Genomic DNA, 10,309 nt, shown 5'->3' on the forward strand with positions numbered 1-10,309 from the left:
AATTCTTCCTATTTCCAATAACTGTCTTTGAACCATTCCCCAAAGGAGATGAACTTCGGCTGACCCCTCCTCCTAAATGCTCAGAAACAACACTGCGCCACTCAGCCTCCTTCCCCAAGTGAGAACATTCTTGCAGAAACTCCTTGTGCCCAGCATCTTGGAACCAATCTTATGCTGGAGGAGCTCTAGTAGATTCTATTCACGAATGCCTCCGGTCCTAACACTGAGACTGTGAACTCAGTTGGGTAAGGTCCAGTGGAAGTAGAATTCTGATTGTATGACAACTAACTTTTGGGGGGCGGTGTTGTGGGAAAACTTTTTCTTGGTTTTCTGTAGCATCTTTACATTATTTTCACAGTGAAGCACACATTCAATACCAATGAAGTCGAAGGAATTCTGGTGAGTAGGTGAGAAAGCAGTGGGAGGCCATGGCTATTGCGTGAAGTCCCCAGGCCGTGCCCAGCGTGGCTGCTGCCCTGCTGTCTCCACAGTGGGCTCCAGAGAGTGGGCCTGGGAGCCCCTCAGTCTCACCTGGCAGAAACTGATTGCCTGTCCCTGATTCAGGCCCACACCAACATCTCTTCAGTCACCAGCTTCAGAGGCACTAGACTGGCCTCTCCACTCTAAGTGTCCATCCCCGGCAGTAGCTGGAGAACGTCAGTCAGCAGGCTCCCCGGGCACATCAGGACTGATGGGCCATGGGGCAGACCCAGAGTGGAAACCCTTGTGTTCTCGTAACATGAGGTTTCACAAAGAAAGATTAAACTCCCTTTGGAGATAATCACAGATTTGACTGCCATGCGGGGGTCAACATACATCCTTACTCGGAGCAGGAAGAAAAAGATGGCATGGTGCATGGTAGCTCACAGTTGGAATAAAATCATTTGCCCAGCTCTTTCATTTTCCTTATATTTCACCTCTGGCCTTGAGCTCTGCCAGGAGCTCACTAGTGAGGACAGTGACCAAGCACAGTGACCCCCCCCCCCAACCCCACTTTTCTCCTCAGCAAGTGTCTGATCCTTCTGCTTTCTGGCCCTGTATCCTGAGAAAGGAAACTTAAGCCCTTGACAGGCACCACTATGTCCTCAGTGTGGTTGGATCTAGGTCACTAGTCTTGATCTGTAAGCCCAGTCCTAAGCGGACTTTTCTAGATGACCAGTCAGAACCAGACCTGTCGGTGCCCAGCTTCCCAGCTTCTCTTAGAATTCTGTGCCACCGTCATCACAGGTGACCCTTGTGCTGCTGTGCCTCTAGATTAACCCACTCCTTGATTTCTAGAGCCTCGTCTGCTCCCTGTGTCCTTCACAGAGAAGGGCTGGCCAAAGAGGAGACTGCTTTCTTGAGGAGGGAGACAGAATGCCATCTGGGATGCCAGCATGCAGCATTTAGATCTGACCAAGACGCTTCCTGTTTTTGTCCTTCTCTTTTCTTTCCCCCCATACTTCGTATTTTATTCCCCACTCAGGCCCCCGCCCCCACCCCGACCAACTCTTTGCCTTAACATCATCCTCCATCCTTCCAGCCTTTTACAAGTAATTGCATTGTTTCCTGCCTGAGTGATCAGAGCCGCCTCCAATTCCCTGTCTCTTCACAGAAAGCATTGGCTGATTTTATGCCAACAGGAAGGCACTTTAAAACGTGACCTCAGCCAACCCCTCTTACCATCCCCCTTGTTCAACTTCCACAACTGCCACATCTAATTGTCCCTGGACTCCGAGATTTAACATCATGGCATCTTCGTTTAGCCTAAAATGTTTCTCCCTTTTGGGACCAGTGAACTCTTACTTGCCCTGCAAGCCTTCCCACCACCTCGTCACCCCCATCCCCGCCAGTATAAGCCCCTCTCTCATCTGTGTCCATAACATGTTGAAGACCAAGGGGAAGGCTCCTCCAGACATTGGTGCTCTCTGATGGAGGGGTGTGGGCTGGCTGCCTATGGGCCAGTGCTGTGGAAGGAAGAGGAGGAGAAACATAGACTTCTTTTTTTTTTTTTTAAGATTTTATTTATTTATTCATGAGAGACAGAGAGACAGAGAGAGAGAAGCAGAGACACAGGCAGAGAGAGAAGCAGGCTCCATGCAGGGAGCCTGACATGAGACTCGACCTAGGCCAAAGGCAGCCCTAAACCGCTGAGCCACCCAGGCTGCCGAAACATAGACTTCTTATGGGCTGTGTCAATCCATAAAATTCTTATTTTGGAGTCCTAACTCATACACCTCAGAATGTGACTGCATTTGGAGACAGGGCCTTTAAAAAAGTGATGAAGTTAAAATGAAGCCTTCACAGTGGGCCCTAATCTAATCTGACTGGTGACCTTATAAAATGAGGGAATTTGGGCACACTGAGAGGTACAACGTGCTCAGAGGAAGTGCCATGGAAGGTCACAGTAAGAAGGAGGCATCTGCAAGCCAAGGAAAGAATCCTCAGAAGACACTAAGCTTGTTGACATCTTGATCTTGGAACTCTGACCCCTAGAACCATGAGAAATAAATTCCTGTTGTTATGGCGGCCCCAACAAACTTAAATGAGCATCCACTAAATTGCCGAAAGGGGCAGCATGGGGACAAAATAGAAAAAGCTTCCAGTGGGGGTCTACAGGATGTTCTTGGCAGGAAGTAAATTGATAAGGAAGATCCTGGGTGATACACCACCAATGATTTCCAAGTCCAGCCTTACTGCTTGAGCTCCAAATCCTATTTTCACCTCCCTACTGGACATTTGCACTTGGATATAGAATAGATAACTCAAACTTGAGCTGTTTCTTGTTATCTTTCTACTCAAACTTCCTGCTGCATTTTCTCTCTCCCCAAATAGCACTATCTTCTATAAATGCAGAAATGTAGGAGTTATTCTAGACTCTTCCTCACTCTTATTCTTATGTTTAATTAGTTAATTAATCAGTTGCCAAGACCTATTAGTTTTATCACATAAATACATATATCAAAAATGCCCTCTTCTATCTTTTTATTGCTACTTCCTTATTTAGGGCTTTTTAAATTTACTACTTTTTATTCATTTATTTAACAAATATTTGGGGGTGGCTATTATGTTCCAATCACTGGACCAAGATTTTCTTGGGATACAATGACAAGACACAATAGACACATTCCTTGCCCACATAGAGGATGTAGTCTAGGAGGGGAGACAAATCACCCAGATGCATAATTATAATGCATCATTCATTCCTCCACAGGTATTGTCCACTGAGCACACCCCCAGAAATGTCTTGCATGCAAGCTGGTCTCCGTGCCTGTTTCCTAGGGAACCTAACCATGATACTTCCTAGCACTATTCCTCAGTCATTGAAAGTCCATACAGAACTTTCATCACTGCCTCCAGTCCATTAAGTCCTCTGTTCTGTTATCTTTGCACATGCAAAGAGAGGGAGGAGTCCAGTTTGATGGCTGGATTTGGCCTTGCCTTGCCTACAAAAGCTTCCATTCTGACCCCTTCTGGTCTATTATCTACACTAAAGCCAGTTTGCCAACCTCATTATGTAATTCCCCTGCTTAGGAGCACTGACTGTCTGTAGTTCCTCCCCAATAAATCCAGAATTGCCCAGGCTCAGGGAAGGCTTTGCAAGTAAGTTACATCTGAATTAAGATGCTAGCATATGTAAAATGTCAGCAAAGGAAGAGGGGTAAGTGTGAGGTATGTTCCCAGTGGGGAGGTAGGCAGATAGTCCTTTAGCTCTGACTAGCAAGGCTGCCTCTCAGAAGTGACCATGTTTCTTTTGGACCCAATTTCTGCCAGTCTGTTTGTCTTTGCCTACGTCTCCCACTCAGTTCTTAGAGCCTTGTTTGGACACATATCCTTGCCTAGACCAATTCCTGAAAGACAGACACATTTGCTCTTGGTCTCTCCAGAACTGGTCCCTCGTCTAAATCTTTTTTTTAATAATAAATTTATTTTTTATTGGTGTTCAATTTGCCAACATACAGAATAACACCCAGTGCTCATCCCGTCAAGTGCCCCCCCTCAGTGCCCGTCACCCATTCACCCCCTTGTCTAAATCTGCTTGCTCTCACCTGACCACCTGACAGCCTCTCTTTCCCCATTGACCTCAAATCTTATATTATTTTGAAGGCTTCAGTGCTCTCTAGCTCTTAGCAAAGTGGACAGGTGTGAGATAGTTTCACTGCGATTCACTATATTCCACACACCTCTGAAGACCAAGTTCTCAGAAGTGTCAGATTTATGAGCTATGTAGTACTGTGGACATGACAGGGAGGACTTTGCAAGGACAATCAAACCTCAAAAGTTAGGAGGAGGGGCACTGAATGAAGAAGGGGGGCCTTAAACACCAAATTGTTAAAAAAAAAAAAAAGTACTTTTCAGTACTAAAGATCCAGTTGTGAGGATCACAGCTGTTTGTATGTAAATAAAAGGTGTATAGGGGACTTGAAACAGCCTCCTTTCCTTTTTTTTTTTTTTTTTTTTTAAAGATTTTATTTATTTATTTGGAAATGAGAGAGAGAGAGAGAGAGAGAGTTTGCACATGTGAGCAAGGGCAGGAAGAGGGACAAACAGGCTCTGCACTGAGTTTGGAGCCCTGTGAAGGCTGGATACTGGGATCCTGAGACCATGACCTGAGAGCTAAAACCAAGAGTCGGATACTTAATCAACTGAGCCACCCAGGCGCCTCACTTCTCCTATCTTAATTACTGCCATTTTCCCCTGGATTGATTTATTTTCTTATTAATTGGGTACTCTCATCTTTTCAAATCCTTGGATTACATGGAAAGGAAGGAGGTGGAAGTGGAACAATAGGGAGTGGTCTGTGGAATTTCATAGGGACTAAATACTGTTTCAGGGTGTCATTAAATTAAAGAGATGTAATAGGGGCACCTGGGTGGCTCAATTGGTGAGCATCCGATTCTTGATTTCGGCTCAGGTCATGATTTCAGGGTTGTGGGATCTAGCCCTGTGTCAGGCTTCCCACTGAGGATGGAGTTTACTTAAGGTTCTCCCTCTCCCTCTCTCTCTCTCTCTCTCTCTCTCTCCATACTGTAGAAGGGACTTAAATTAGACATTAAGAAGAGGTTCTCACTGAGAATTCTGGCGTAAGAGATTATTGAAGCAAGTTGCTATGTTTCTAGGGGATAATGAGATATTTGAGGAATCATTTAAAAATCTTTACAGATTTATGTTAGAATGTAGGGAGTCAGGACAGAACCCCTTAGAAGGCCCCATAAAGATAACAAAAAAACAGAAGTCATATATAAATGCTTGTGGGATGTCCAATCATTGTCAGATAGATCTTTAGGTACCTTCTGTCCCATGCAGCCTTGGCTGTGTCACCAGACCTTCCATTTGTCCATAATGACATCATTTTGACAGGAGCAAGAAGTTCCCAAGACACCCTCTTCACCCCCATTCACCTCTCCCTACCAGGCTCCCCCACTCTTGGCCTGACTCTACTCGGAGCGCAAACTTCTCGGTCCTGGACTTCCTCCCCCAACTCCCCCACACCTTACTGGAAAAACCTTCTGGCCAGAATCCTCTGAAGCTGCCAGAAGTAGAGAGCCTCACCCTGCAGCCTCCAGGGTGAGAGGGGCGCTGTGCAGCATTCCTTTGGTGGAATACCCACAGCCTTGCCTTTCGTTGCTGTTGTACTTGCTGTCTTTTTTTTTTTTTTTTTAAAAGATTTTATTTATTTATGAGAGAGAAAGAGAGAGAAAGAGAAAGAGAGAGAAACAGGTTCCATGCAGGGAGCCTGATGTGGGACTCGATCCCTGGACTCTAGGATCACACCCTGGGCTGAAGACGGCTAAACTGCTGAGCCACCCAGGCTGCCCTGCTGCCGTTTTTTAACTGAAGTATAACTGACGTACAGCATCCTATTAGTTTCAGGTGTGTATCATAGGGATTTGATATTTTTATACACTACAAACTGATCCTCATGATAACTCTGGTCACCATCTGTCACCATACAGAGTTATTACAATATTATTGATTATATTCCCTGTGCTTTACATTACATCCCTGTGATTTATTTAAACCATATGCACCAGGATCCCTAGACCTTCCAAAACCTCTCTCAGTGATCATCCTGGTTTGGCTTTTGAAAGCCACCTGGGCAATTTCCCTTGAATGGATTCTCACTGCAGGCTAAATGTCTGCTCCTACCTGGCACTCGCCAAACGCCAGGTGTGGCTGGTTGTTGGGCTCAGGTGGCCTATTTGGAGCGTCTGTTCTTGGAGCACCTGGTAACCACACCTCTGCCAAGAGTCCTGAAGTCTGGCCGGTATTCACTTACCTTGGGGAGGTCTTGGGAGTGGGGGATGGATGGACTGCAGGGAGGGGACTGATCAGTGAGCACCAGTGGTGGGGATGGGACATGATTAGTGCCTCTGGTGGTGGGAAAGCTGTGGGTGCAGCTGTGGAAGACTTGCCGGCCAGGAGATGACGTCGTGTTGCCTGATGGTCACCTGCCCAGGGCTCCTCACTAAGCAGGCCCTGGGGCCAGGGCTGGTCAGCACGTGTGGGAAAGCTGAGGCTTATACAGGCTCTGTGTCTTCCCCGGTATAGGACTTAGCTTTGGTCTCTGCTGCACAGGTCCCCGAGAGGGTGAGGCCTCATGAGCACTCAGCCCACCGGGGACAGAGCCCCAGGTCTTAACAGTGAGGCAGTATATCAAGTCCCCACAAAGTACCTGCTTGGCTGGTCTCAGTTCAGTGTTCCAGGCCCAAACACGGAGTCCATTTTGTGCAAAATATTTGTTTGAGCCTTTAGCCACTAGAGGGCAGACACTATTTAGGTAGTTACCCAAGCGTGGCTCCGACAGTAGTCCTTTTTCCTTTTTATATTTGTTTTTTTTTTTTTTCCTTTTTATATTTGAATGGGAACATATTCCATCTACAAAAAGTTGCCTATCAACTTTTTCCCTTTCTTCCCCTCCCCCCACTAAATTTGATGGATATTCTCAATCAGATTGAATTAATAGAATGGACTGAGTGGTTTCATATTCAAAAATGTTCTTGCAGTCAACAGTGCCCGAGGCCCTAGAAATGCAAATCTCAAATCAGTCACATGGGGGCTTGGTGGGTGAGCAGTGTTAGCTTGTGTGAACTATGCAGTCTGGAGAAGGGAGCTTCCTGTGCCTCCGCCCCCCCACCCCCCCCAGACACCTCCGTCTTGATGTATCAGGAGCACAGGCCTGAGCTGCCGAGGCTGTGGACAAATCCACGAGCTTCCTGGGATAAAGATTTTTATCACAGCCCGAGGCAGGGATTATAGGCTGTTGCTTGAGGAAGTAAGCCAGGGAAAAAGGCTGCTCTGCATTCTCCCTCCTTCCTGCCCCTAAGAATCAACCACCCAGACTGTCTTTCCCTCTTCATCTAACACCTACTTCATGAAGAAGTCCTTCCAGGGAGCTCTTTGCTGCTGCCCTCTTCCCTCCCTGCAGCTTAGTCATAGGACCACGATGAGTCCTTTAGGATACATTGAGAGAATCTATATGGGTATTGAATACAAAATGGAATTTCTTCTGCTTGGAGTGCCAGTCCTGGTGTTATGATCCACACTAGATGTCACTGGTCATTCAAAGGGATTTAGGTAATTCTCAAAATCAAATGCCTTTCAGCTCACTTGTTACAGATGAAGAGCCAGTGAAAAGGGAACTGAGAAAAAATGGGAGGCAGTGGGGAGAGAGCCTATGGCCTCTGAAAAACATAGAAAACCCTCCCCCAGGGTGAGCCTGCACTTGGATTTCTGGGCAACAGGAATCTAGACCTGTACGGGCCGCACCCCGGCTACACGCCTTCCCGTCAGTTCCTCAGACTCAGAGATATACAGACCACAGGTGGAGGAGGAGAGAACACATTAGGCCAAACTTCCTCATGTGAGGAGAAACTGAGAGCCACAGGAGTCGCCTTAGCTTCAGACGCATGCAAAGCCCCGGGCCCCACTCCAGACCATGGCTCCATGATGTCATGCTCCCCCTCTGGCCCTTGCTCAGTGTCTATGATCCTTGAACAACAGCTGACCTTGAACAACAAGGGTTTGAGCTGGGTGGGTCCACTTAATAGGTGGGTTTTTTACCCTGCAGTACTGTAAATGTATTTTCTCTTCCTCATGATCTTCTTGATAACATTTTCTTTTCTCTAGTTTACTTCATTGTAAGAATAAGGTATATAATACATAGAATATGCAAAATTTGGTCATCAACTATTTATGTTATTGGTAAGGCTTGTGGTCAAAGGTAGGCTGCTAGTAGTTAAATTTGGGGGAAGTCTAAAATTATATGTGGGCTTTCGACTATGTGGAGGGGTTCAGTGCCCTATCCCCTGCATTACGTGGGGGTCAACTGTACTACCTGTGAATGGTGGTCTTTCACTCTGACAAACCCTACACATGATGCTGTAGTCTCTGACTTGATCCTTTCTTGAACCCACCTATCATGGCCCTACAGGTGGACTCATCCACAGTGATGCTTTTCCTGGCTGAAGACTGGGTTCTGGAGGTGTCATTGCAGACTCTTGCATTAAATGAGAGTATTGAGCTTTCATGACCGAGAGTCATGGGTGTCTAAGGAGATAAGAGGCTTTGAGAGAAGTGGACCACTTGTGCTAGGTGGGCAAGTGCACGCAAGAAGATTTGCCTTAGTTCTGATATTTCCACGCAGCAATTTCTAAAAGATCCAGAGAACTCCTTGTTGCAGAGTTGTAAGGATTAAGTCTCCCGGCTCTGCAAGGGGCCATGTTTCATTAATCATTTTCTCCTGCTTAGGAGGGACAGGAAGCTCTGCACCAGCCTCTTCTGAGTGCTCCTGCACAATAATTGCATTTGTGCTCATGTGTGTGCACATGTACAGAGGAGACCCCAAACATAAAAGGATGCAGTAGGGATACTGAGCACCAGAAGTAAAACAGTAAGAGGCTAAGTCAAAGCAGAAAGTCCGTGTCACATTTCTGTTGTGTGCTTGAGCTCTTCAAGGATTGCCAAAATCCTCTTAACCCCAGAAGAGTGGGAGCCAAGTACACCCACAAGTGCACTACTTTTTCTCTCTCTGGCATGTGTGTAATCTGGTTGCATGGGGATTGACAAGGGTCTGGGCAGGAACCCTTGAGGACCTGGGGTGTAGTAGAAAGGTAAGGCCTGGAGGTCACAGTGTTGGTCAGTGATGGGGTCGATCCTCAGCCCCACCACAGGGCAGGACTGTTTCCAACCAGCACTCTGCTCGGAGGAAACTGATTTGAGATCCTTCTGCATCTTATAGGGCCAGCTGGTCTCTACCACTGCTCTGTCCACCAAAAAAGGCAAATGTTTTACAGTTAGAACCAAAGCAGTGAGATCACGCACTAGAATAGTTTCAAGTGGCGGGTAAACATTTAGTTGACCTTCCTTCCTGGTCCTTAACCCTCATATAATTATAGCTTCAAGCCTGAAATCTGCCTTTCTTAAACTAAGCTGGTGATTTTATGTCGTCCCTTGAAGCAAAGAAGGTCATGGGTTCTTTTCTCATTATACAAATGCTTTCCTCCATGAGACCCACCCTCCCCATAGAAACATGAGACATAAAAACTGAGGTTTCCTGGGCCTGCCCAAATAGACTCTTTCTTCTTCCAAACTATAAAGGACCCAAGAGGGGAAGCGGGTCATACTAAGGCTTTACATATAGGAGCAGCCCTTAAGAAGCACCCACAACAGCTACTTTACCTGGGCAGAGAAATGACATACTAGAGCTGTTCAGCCAAACATCAACATGTGGTCCATCAGATCTAATAAATGCTTGAATAATTTACCTACGTTTTCTGGTTTTATGAGACTCTTTAAAGTCACAGCTAGATCCCTTGGATTTCTTTTAAGTCCACTGTTTACATTTTTTGAAATTTCATCTTTATTCCCCTTAAAAATCCAGGATCAAGAAACTTTAAAATGTGGAAAAAAATAAGAACACAGCACTTGGGTCAGCTCTAGATTATGTGTGCCTCACTCCCCTGCACACACACACACATGCACACACAGTGGTTGTACACTCTCCCTTGCTTTGGATTTTTGAGGACCAAAGGGCCAAAGAGGCAGTTGCTGCCCAAATGGCATTATCCCGACCCAGAAGCCCCAGAGGTTTTTGTCAAAGCTGCAAGGTGGACTGCTATAGCAAGGCCTGGGTATCTCTAGGCTAGGGCTCGAGGTGGCAGGGCCAGTAGGTGTTAAGAGCACTAGTTCGGGCCACCGATTCACCACAGTAGGTCAGGTAGGCAGCTTCCTCACGCCAACCCTGCAAGACCAGTGGCACCTCAATGTGCCTTTCATGTGTGGGAGACACCAGAGGGCGAAGTTTACACATCTTCTGGTTAATTCTACT

This window comes from Vulpes vulpes, chromosome 11 (assembly GCF_048418805.1).
Source record: "Vulpes vulpes isolate BD-2025 chromosome 11, VulVul3, whole genome shotgun sequence".
NCBI lineage: Eukaryota > Metazoa > Chordata > Mammalia > Carnivora > Canidae > Vulpes > Vulpes vulpes.